Here is an 11,678-nt window from a genome sequence, read left to right on the forward strand (position 1 = left end):
GAAAACGACTGACACCATTTCGGGCCCATAATCTTTGCAGGATCCTATAAATACCTTGGGGTAACATTCAGGACCAACCTCACCTGGTCCATTCGCGTTAACAATGTCGCATCCTCCGCTAATCGTGCACTGGGTTTACTTCGTAGGAATTTAAAACTTGCTCCCTCATCGGTGAAGTTGTTAGCTTATACTACATTTGTTCGCCCTAAATTAGAGTACGCATGCTCGATTTGGGACCCTAATCAATCTAATCTATCTAACTTACTCGAATCTGTACAAAATCGTGCAGCCGGTTCATCCACTGTGAGTCCTCTTATCATTTCAGCGTTTCCGAATTTAAAGCTCGTGGCCACCTCAACAATATAATCACGTCGTCATATATCTTGACTCTGCCTTTTTCATAAATTTTATCACGATCCTTTTACGTTCCAGCTATTTTTCCTGATCATCTATTGTCCTGCCGTACAAACCATCACCGAGCCATTTATCCACCGCCGTCACAAACTACTGCACATCTTCTCTCCTTTTTTGTTGCAACCGCACGGGACTGGAACAACATGCCGGTTTTCGGCGTGCACCAACCACTCCGACCCACACCTGTTCAAGGCTGTTATTGAATCGCTAATCTGTTGTTAATTATGCCCATCCCTCGTGTAATACCCCGACTGGAGCTATTTAGGCTAAATAAATAAATAAATAAATAAATAAATAAATAAATAAATAAATAAATAAATATTGTTATTCCCTGAGCCCAACATACAAGACTAGTTTGCAATACAATTCATAACATCAGGTATATAAATAGCGAACCAAAAAATATGCTGCCATATTACGTTGTACAGAAGATTTATGCCGTTTCCGCATGCATATTCTTCGGGGTGGGGGGCGGCGGGACAGGAAACACGAAATGAACCCTGGAAGATCCGAGCGATGTATATACACTATGTGAACGATGTCGGGCATGAAACAGCCCGTGCAGCTGGCTCTTCGTATTCAACGGAAATTGGGCGCACAGTTTTTTTCTTCTTCTTCTAATGACAATATTCTGTTTTATTTGCAAGATGAATTTTCAACCAATTGTAGGCCACTCCACTCATCACATACTTAAATTGTTTGTATAGAAGGACAGATTAATATAGTATAAGTTCCAATGCGTTTGACAAGTCAATATTCACCGGCCTAGCCACACTGAGGCCACTGAATCGTGAGTCGTTTATTCACTCCGACCTCGCAGCAACCTGCACGCGGTGACCTCCGTGCCTACGAATCCACGATGATTCTGACATGGTGCTGATGAAGCAGATGAACCTGCTAGTCCATAGGATAATGATGAGTATGTAAAGCAACTAGCGGAGACAACCGGGGGAGCGTACTTAGCTGTCTGTGACTGAAAGCTTCAATATTACCCTCTATCTGCTTTGGAAGCACTGCATGGAACTTCAGCCTAGGCCTTCTTCAGGATTAGTCGAACTGTGTGTCTTGAATCTGTGTTGAATTTCCAAGAAAGTCCTTCTTGCTCACATAAGGTCTAATCGTATTATTTAATATTTTCTCCCTATATTCGAAAAAAGATTGGAGGTACTGCAAAAAAGCAGGCAGTTATTAATAAAAAAACTCAATTTGCAATTAATGCGAAAATTTTAAAAGCATATTATTTGGTGCATAAACACACGCATACCTGTGATGGGCGGTCTTATTTCAAAAAGTTCTTCTTAAGTAGCTTCAATGCGCATAAATTACTTTTTCGTGTTACTTTGCAATCCCATGACATGGGAAGCTTACGCAGATGATTAGGCCGCTAAGCTATCCCGCGAAGTTGTCGCGATATACCGAAGCCGTGTTAAGGTTCCTACCTCAGTGAAACCAGAACTTTACCGTTCCTTCTTCAGGTCTCACTTGAGCTACTGCACGCTCGTGTGGGGAATGACAATTAAAAGAATTTGATACTCTCTTTATCTTTAAAAAAAGTGTTCAGGTGAATCGACAAGGTGACGTGTCTTCACCCCACTAAACCTTTGTTCCACTAAAACCCACTCCGCAGCATTCAGAAAATTTTTGATAACCGCCTTCTGTACGAACTGCATTTTTGGCTGCCCGCTACCGGTCATGTCGTGGTAACTTGTGAAATATAACAAAATTAGGAAGGTGTATCAGAGCTCTTTGCCGCAGACGCTTTGTACGGTCACTGAAGTGCACTGCCGTATATCTGCAACAAAAGACGTAATTTAAGTTTATTGGAGAGACTCGAACCTGGTCAATTTCGAAGACTCTGCCTCGGTGACCAATAAAGTTATTAGTATGTCTGTAGTTTTGTTCATTAAATGCATTGCATCTCCTATTTTGGTTTCTATTTGCCAATAGTGACCATGAAGCTTATGTCTGCACAGTTATATATTAGGTTAGATACATTTCAATGTACTTGTAGAACTGAATTTCTTCGTTATAAACCATGCGCTTGTCAATGTTTGGCAGTAATTTTTTTATCTTTGCAAACGATTACAATTTTTTATGTATTATAACACTGCACATTTTTATTAGATGTTTAAAGTGTGACTCTTTCCTCGGGTATTACGGCTCTTTGGCCTCGTCAATCTGTTGTTCCAGCTTTTTTCCAGAGAGGCCGGAACAATGCAACCAAAGATTATTAAAATTTCAGTTTATTTTTTATTTGTCTTAACTTTTGAGCACTCATGCTACTGGTGCTAGAAAACTTAAAATTGAAAGACATGCCATCTATGGAGTTCGTGTAAAGCAGGTTCAAGCTTTTCTACTTCAAGCAAGTACGTAAGCACGCTGAAGCCTGCTTTTAAACAGCCGCTTGCTTTCTCAGCTTTTTAAAACTACAGGTACTTTGAGTATATAAACTGCACTCTAAATTATGGCATTAGTGCAACGTGTACGCAGGTCATGTATTGCAGTGACATTTGGGCGAAGAATTTAGTACGCAATATGTACTCAAAATACTACCTAAAAGAAGAAATGTAAGACGGATGCCGCATTTTAATGTGATGTCCAGTTTTCATAAAAGAAGGGGCTTTCCGCAAAAGTGATACGCAGCTACAAATACTGCTTTTTAGAGAGGTACTTGACTTTGATGTTCGACTACATGTGTGGAAGCACGAAACAATAAGAGTGATTCGTCGTACTGGGTAATTTCTACTTGCGCACACTTGAACGAGGTAGTGCGCAGCAGAAAGCAATTTGCGAGTCGTCCAATTTGAGACGCATGTGTCACAGAAAGATGAAATGAAGGTAATACGGAAGAGGTTTTGGCCGTGTGTTGCCGTATTCGTTTTCCCGTCGGAAATCGAAAAATGAACTTTAGGTTAAGTACTAAATAAACAAAATTCCCGAAATCGTTTCTCCAGTGTTATTATATTTTCAATTACCCTGTTTTTCAAACACGCTAATTGGAAACTTCCGTTCTATATCTGTGATTTATGAAAGCTAAACAGAAAATCATATATTGCCTTGTTTCGCCCGTTTGAGCAGAGGACTCTAAGTAAAAGAAGAGAATAGGTCACTAATTACCCTATATAAAACCACCCAACATCGCCTGGCGTATTGTCGAAGCCTTCTTGAAGCTACTCGGTAAGGTATTACTCACTACGGCAGCAATATTCCTTAAAGATCAAACATAACTTCACTTATTATTTTTTAAAATAAGAGGCGCTTTCATGTAACTCCCGCATATATATTTCTTTCATGAAGTTGGAACTAGAAATGTAGACTGTGACCCGAAGCATGTTGCGTACATTTCTCAGCATTTAAAACTTTATTTCCCAAAATTTAGCGCTGGTTTATGAAGCTTTTGCGTTCGAATTTTTCATTTAGGCGAACAAACGCGACGCCCGGCTCCTGTGTAAATGCATGAAAAAAATGCCGACTATCTTTAACTACTTTGAGGAATCCGGGGTTTGCCGTGAATCATCACCATCAATTTTCCTTATTGCGCGAGAACACGGCCCTCACAAAAGTCTCATATACCCGGCAATCTGACTTGATGGGGCTGATCCCTGGTTAACAAATCACCATCCGACTTCTGACTTGTCCAGACGTTCGTGCAGTCCTTTTTCAGAAGCTGTGAAAGTTATTGAAATAAGCTTTACGGGAGCGTGATGTACTAATCATAATATTACCATTTTTCAATAAACTCTCTATTTTATTTCAGCCACCAATACCGCCATGTTCCGCCTCCTTGGAATCCAGATTCTGGTCGTGGTTGCCATCATCCTGGGTAACAGTGCACTTTTTTACGTAGCTCTTCATCGAAGGTGCTTCGGAGGTTTTTCGAGTAGGCAGCATTATTCCTCTTTTTTGTCAAGCACAAGAAAAGTGGACCAACATTGGTTATGTGTTTTTACTTTCGTACCAAATATCTGCAAAGCAACATTGAAAATGAACCAGATCTATACCTGGAAAAACTGTAAGGCACTTTTTAGCTTCTAAACGCCTGTTTGTCCGAATAATATAAATGGAACAATGTATTGTGTAGAAAAAGCGTGAATTCCTGCTTATAAAGCCCTTCCCAAAAACCCAAGGTGGGCCTGCGCTAGTTTGCATGGGTAGTCATTTGCTGAACATCAAAGTACGCTTGGAACGTCCCAAGTAGGAGCACGGTTTTTTATGGTTCACCTCAGGGGCTAGCTGTGTAAGTCATTGATGTATGCAAGTACTGCAAGCCTCAACAATGTCTGCAGTAAACACAGCAGCTATAGTCTACATTTATGTTTATATGGCCCGGTAGATTACCGCACTGAGGTTCTATTGAGGTTTGTAAGCATCACTTCGCCAGTTAAACAGAAATGAGCGACGGTATCTGCCGGGAAAACAATCGTTAGGGCCACGTTTTGCTTGCATACTATATGACGTAAATCGCTAACACTACATAGTAGTACTTTATTTTTTAAATGGGTGCCGGTGGACCCCAATCTAACTTCCACCTGTTACATTACGCGTCAGTTTATATGTTAGGGCCTAATGCTAAGTAAACATATTTCGGCTTTACTACTGGCGAAGGAACGCCACACTATTCACATCGCGCACGGGATACCTTCTGACGGCGTTATGCCTCAAAGCGTGGCATCGCGACTAGTGTGGGGCTGTGGCACACCCGCTTCGCTCCCTTCCTCTACTGCGTATCAACCTTTTCGCTACCAAGAACTAAAATTTACAAAATGGATTGATGAGATCAGCGGTGTTCTTTGTCGCTTTGATCCGCATATTTATCAACATTTCGTTAACAGCTGCAGTTATTCCCTCGGTCTGACCAAAAGCTAGTTAAGGAGTTCACCAGCAGTTCAAAGTTTGCGTTTGTGAAACAAACGCCTCCATGGAAAGCAGGGTGGTGGTAGAAGGTTGCCGTCAATAACCCCCCGTGTTCCCAGAGGTATGCTTCAATTCAAAAAATCGTCAACACATCTCCCGTGCATATTTCAGCGGAAAAGTAGGATATGAAGTAGGCCTCTCCGCTTCCCTAGGGCACAATCAAGTACAGACAGTCATTTCCTTGGGCAGGGCGTAGTGTATTTCAAAATACGCAAATACCTACTTTATTGTAATCATTTTTAACAATTATTTTATCGCCGTTGAATATTTATGATCCCGCACTTGTGGAAGCAATTAAAGTGAAAATCTCCCAGACAAACGTTTAATTCCTGCGGCAATACGGTGTCTTTGCGGTCTAGGTTACACGCACCGAAGTGAATTCCATACGTACTAGTCTAACAAATCTAGTGCCGCTACATACGTCCGTCAATGTAATCTGATTTTTTCAAACAAAGGTGCAGAAACCGCCTTCTTATTGGTACTGGAGACCAGAGCTGGTCGTGAAAATAGGAAATATTTCAATCCCCTACGTGCATGTAAATGTTGGTGAAGTGAAAGTGGCCGATAGCCTGGCCGCTTGGACACGTCCTGCAGCAATAGGGTTTTGGTAATTCCAGATTAGCTAGTTATTGACGTTGAGCACGACAACGGGCGGCGTTGTGAAGAGCGCCTCCAAGACATCGGCTTAGGGATTCTCGCATTTGTCATCTGCTTCACTCCGGCTCGTTCTACCTGCTGATTCTTTCTGAAGAACGTCTGATGCTTGTCCGTACCAGATTTTGCGCGTCCGTTCCTTTTTATCATAATAATAGACTTAAAATGCATACACTAGCTCAAAGCGTAATTTCGAGTACAGTTTTAGACACCGCTACAGAAGAAACATCGCTGGAGTTGCCCCATTTCTTGCGAATCCGGTCCACTGCTGAGCGTGATGAGTCGTAGCAAGGCCGCTAGACCTTACGTGCCCTCTCATCTAGCGGCCATGGTCGGAGCCAGGCGCCAGCTTCTGCATTCAGCACTCTTTCGAAGAAAGGGACAGGCAGCTGTAATAACCAAAAACAGCTAAAATGCAAGACCAAAACAAAATCTAGGCCTTCTGCGCTGTCGTCTTCAGCAGAAGGTATTACAATTCCCGGTAATTGTATGCAAGGTAAAAGAGTTTTTGCACCTCACCGAACGTTCTGATATATTGCATAGAATCACTCTACGTTGTCGTAGCATAAAAGTATGCCGCCATGCACTATGGGCCATAATACAGTACGTTGGGTTCCAAATAACCTAATGTGTGTATAGGCGAGTGCTGATTTGATGTCAGTCTTCTAACCACTATATGAAGGCTTATAATATTGAGCACAAATAATCAGGTCTACGGTACAAATACAGTAGAGCAGGGTTTATTCTAAACTGGAAGTATATTTCGGGAAATTTCCCACCGCCATATTGTCCCAATATTCAGATACGCCTTATAGTAAAAGTGCACTCAAGAGGAAGAGGAGTAGAATTAGGAGAAGAAAACTTTATTTAACAGTAAACTTCAGCTGGTTATTGGGCTGGGCACTCTAGGAGAACAAAGTAAGCGTAATTTTCTTTTTTTATTTATTCGTTCCTATAAATGAATGACTGTATTTATCAATAATTGCAATAGGAAGATCCACCAAGAGGCATGAATCGTCTCGCCTAGGGACGGACACCGGAACGACTCGGTTCTTGTTATTGTGGAAACCGGCATGCGTACTACTTATTCCGTTCGGTAGCGAGTACAACAAGCCTTGAACACCGAAATAATGTCATAACTGTTCGGGTTGAAGGTCACTTCGTTATTATAATGATGGTTACGATAGAAATACGGAGCGCAAACCACCTTCAAGTACTCTGGGAAATGTTGTCTGAGACGCGAGCGTGGTGGCGTAGCACGAACCTTCACATTGTCTTTGCATAGGAATAAACAATAGACGCTGCGAATATGCGCCTTCTTGCACGCAGCCATAACAAAAGCCGCTGTGTGAAAAAGGGAATTACATACACCCTGACTAAAATATCCACAAGATCTTTTTTGAGCCTCCCAATGTCCCCAAACCTCCTAATAAGGTGTTTGTGACGGTGCAGAAAAATTGATTTGTTGGACACGGGAAAAAAAAAGAACGTTCATTTGATACAACCTAAACAATAACGAAACAAATAGAATACATCCACTGCTTGGTGCGCAGCATTACACTGGGGAAGGCTTCATTAGAGAAACTAAAAAATAGTGTAGGGAAGCCTACGCATTTTGAATACATATCCAGGAGTTTCTGAGCACTGTACCTCGCAAATAAGCTAGAAAGGACGAGTTATCGTCAAGGTTGTGCGAGACAAAGCTTGAAATTATTCAGAGGTGTAATGAGCTGGAAAAAAAACGCAAATTACTGGAACTACGCTTTTCAGTACTCTATAGCATCAAAGCGGGAGGGCGATTTCTGTCACAGGTACTGCTGCCGCTTACAAGTGGAGTCTAGCAAACGACAGCGGCGCGAATCCCTAAGCTGATGTCCTGGCCAGGGAGGGGGGAAGAGCAGGGCGCGCTCAAACGTCTCACCGCCAGTATAGTGACGAAGGCAATCACGTGAATATCCAACGCGTCATACAAAGTGGTCTTTCAAGATTATGTTTAAGCGACATGACAAGCCAGGTAACTTTGGAGCGAAATCCCTGTTTCAGGTGCAACACGCCAAACTTATTGACGAAACTTTTGTGTAGGAAAATCTTCCTTATTCCAATGCTTCTCCGTTTGCAGCCGTGCTTGCTACCCCGGGCACCGCTCTAGGAGGTGGAGTCGGTGGAACCGGCGGAATCATGTTCCGTGCAGAAGATGCCATGGCGCGGGCCGAAGACTCTGCCTCGCAGAAGTAAAAGCCTCGTTTACAGTTGAAACAAACGCTGCTATGGTGGGACACACCATCAACCCGATTGGACAATAAATGATTGAATGTACCAAGCTTGTGTGAGATATAAAATCGCCATCACCAATTAGCTCCCAGTTAAGTATTAAACAGGAATAATACTGGTGAGTGACGCAGTTAGCGACCCGTTCAGTAGTCGTGAAGGTTTCACCCTCTGTGTAACTATGGAATAATTTCATTGGAAAACACTGCAATCCTAAAACAGTGTCTGTCTCCTTTATCCCATCGACCACCTAATGTATATCGGAAGTACCTAAGTTTCAAAAACTGAGCCCTCACACTTCGATGTACCCTAAACGACTTTGTGCTGTGGTGATATTGCGTAATTGAACCTGGTTGTACATCCATGGCGATTCACGACGGTCGTGAATATTTTAAGTCTGTCAATGTTGAACCATAAGCTTAACGGAACGCAAGCAGTGAACACTAATGCGTTGAACGTTTAATATTTAGGAAGCAGAATAACAAATCCCCTTGCACAATTAGCAGTCTCTACGTCGTGCTTACTTCTTCAGTGAAATTCCAAGCACGCGAATTTTGAGAACCAGTCGCTCTCGAATCTCGACAAATTGTTTTACAATAGTTTGGATCAACTGCAAAATAGTGCAGTCGCTTATATAGAGCAACCGTTTTATTGCCTCACCAGACGCAGTACAATTTGCCAAAAGGCCTTCGTTGTCGACGCTGCCTCCTCCAAAAATATATTTCTAAAGTGAATTGAAGGAGCGAATTTCGATGGTATATTTGGATTGGTTGAAGTGTACAGCACATATAAGAAACAATAGGTGACGGATTTTCAGAAGAATGTAAGGTAAGTGTCTACCGGCTTTAATTTACACTACTGGCATAGAACCCACCACATGATTTCTAATCAGGAAATCATGTGGTGGGTCAGGAAACTAACACGGAAATGCAAAACCGGACCATCGCAATCGTCTTTTGTCCTATTCTCCATAAAATGTCCAGAATAGGTGGCAATAAATCAACAAACATAAACATGGTCTGTAGGCATGTTGTAGGCCTACTTGGTACTGTTTTTCAAAGGTAGAAATACTGTGCGTGAGAGACAAGACAAAAAGGAAGGGATAGGACTGCGCCACCTCTGTGCCTTCCTTTTTGTCTTGTCGCCCACGCTCAGTTTTTGCAACATGGACAAACATGCGGAAGTTCTTTTGGCAAAGGAGATCAGCAATTTGTGTACTATATTCATGTTGCAGAATATTCTTCGGTTTGGTATTTGCTTGCTTGAAAAAAACATTGATGTAGGGCGGTGAATAGCAATCAGGTTGTGGGTTGTATACCAGTCCAGTAGTGTAAATTGGGACCTAACCGATGGAATTGCTGGCTTGTGATAACATTCATCACGTGTGCATTTATTAGAATTTCCTTTGCATAAAAGTACTAGTAAGAGAACGTGAGGTATTTGGCGTGCTTTTAATACGAATTAAATATAGGAAGCCGCTGAAATTGGGTGAGGCGGCCTTGAACCTGGAGTACGCAGCTGTCATCTTTACAGAGCAACTCTCCCGAGTACATACGGGGGGGGGGTACGGGTGGCCACACCCAGTAAGGTGTCAGGAGGTTTCGAATAGGCTTTCGGCTTCTGAAGGATGTTTTAAATGCGGAGCAGTTCTTAGGCTCGCCTTGTCCTGCGTTGTTGATGGCGGCGCCGTCCACACGCTCACTGCGCATGCGCAACTCTCCTCTTTACCCCAACAGCTCCGCAATACTACACTATAAAAAAAAGAAATACTTAGCGGCGCCCGATTTCGATCCCAGGGCTCTCTGGCCGCAACGGGAGGTACGCGGTGCTCTTCCCACTACGCTACAAATCCGGGACAGCAGCAAGTGCTACGAACGCGCCTTATGTCCTTGACTCATTAAAACTACGTCAAGAAGCTACTGATACAACGAAGGCACGCGAAGCTGAACGTCAACGGAAACGACGAACAGAAAACTTTAGAGAGGGGATGCTGAATTTCCGGTGGGAAAGCTGTGGCGGGAAGCGCCACGCGCCTTGCAGCTCAACCAGCCCCGTCCGCAGCGCCTCTCATGCTGATCGTGGCAGGATGCCCCTAGGGATTGGCCAACCAAAGAATTCATCACGAGATTGGTTCGCGTTCAACCACCGTCGTCATCTTCCGGTATGGGAACCGCCGAAGAAGAAGAACGAGAAGACAAAGCTGCGAAGAGGAGGGCGTGTACATTGCTCTCAGCCGGTGCACCAATGTCAACAACCTTTACCCCACAAAAGCTGACGGAGACTACCGATTCTACCACAGAGACAACATCGACAAGAACATGATGGACGAGTTTCGGCGCCTCGAGAACCACCGCCTATTCACCGTAACACAACAGCACTTGCGTGCCTTTGCCACCGGTGTGGACCTGGACGCGGAATTCTCTCTGGCGCTAGTAAAAATCAGATCACTCAACATAATGGCAACACAATGGAACCACACGGAACCGCCACGATGCTTCGCATCCTCATCAGGATTCCGTACGGGAAGATGGTGTAATTTTTTGATTGCCCAATCTCGTAGTGCGGGTACCGCTGACGTCAAAGCCCACTCAGAACAATTTTATGGTATTTAGTTAGGCATATGTACCATGAGAACGTCATGTATTAGCTGAGCACAGAGGACATGTATAAGTAAACTGTCGTAAGCAGAAGCCGCATTTCTTTGGCATTCAGGGGATGTACCAAGACCTAAGTGGAGCTTGAAAGCCGTGTTTTCTGCGGCATAGGTGTGCAGTTCAAACTAGATTACTTCGGTGCTCCCTCACATCTGTGTTTGGATTCCTTCGACTCCTGTTAGTGCCACTCATGCCATCTGTATTCATTACGGCACAATCTTCTGCAGCAGTTATGAAACCATTGTGAAGATAGCTCAAAATGCGGGCGAAGATGATATAAATGTGCATTTTCGTGTGTTGGTTGGTGGGCAGGTTAACTGGTTTATTAAGTGGAGATTTCGGAAGCCAATATGCCCGCGGATACTATATTTCACCAAATGAAGGGTCACAGATCGGGTCAACCCATAAGTTTACGAGGAAGTTCGTGAGGTCTAGATGGCGTTCGCGGGGAAAGCCGCACACTGCCGGAGAAAATTTTGAAGCTATACTTGTCGAGTTAAAGAATGCATTTAGGCACGGATAATTTTATTTTTACGGCTAGCACCAGCCATGGAACCAATAGGGCTTCCCGACACACCATACAATTCTTCGCTACTGGTAGTTTGCAGTACAGTTGACGTCTTTCCCGGTATTATAATGGGCAATATAATAACGCTTAGGAAATATCTTTCTCAGGCTCCCCGCGTGCGCAAGATGGCGAGCTTACGCACTTATCTTTTAACTAAAAAGAAGTTTTTGCCGGCAACGCCGAAGCGGATACGACGGATCAGAGTT

At 43.3% G+C, this 11,678-nt stretch overlaps 1 long non-coding RNA gene across 1 annotated transcript; it reads left to right on the plus strand.

Moving 5' to 3' along the window:
* The first annotated feature begins 3,491 nt into the window (after positions 1–3,491).
* LOC144166120 (uncharacterized) lies at positions 3,492–8,302 on the plus strand. Its single transcript, XR_013321586.1, has 3 exons — positions 3,492–3,591; positions 4,172–4,237; positions 8,102–8,302. It is a non-coding gene; the product is annotated as an uncharacterized LOC144166120 (long non-coding RNA).
* The last annotated feature ends 3,376 nt before the right edge of the window (positions 8,303–11,678 follow it).

This window comes from Haemaphysalis longicornis, unplaced genomic scaffold, assembly GCF_048455015.1.
Source record: "Haemaphysalis longicornis isolate Haplotype H1 unplaced genomic scaffold, Haemaphysalis longicornis Haplotype H1 scaffold_16, whole genome shotgun sequence".
Taxonomy (NCBI): Eukaryota; Metazoa; Arthropoda; class Arachnida; order Ixodida; family Ixodidae; genus Haemaphysalis; species Haemaphysalis longicornis.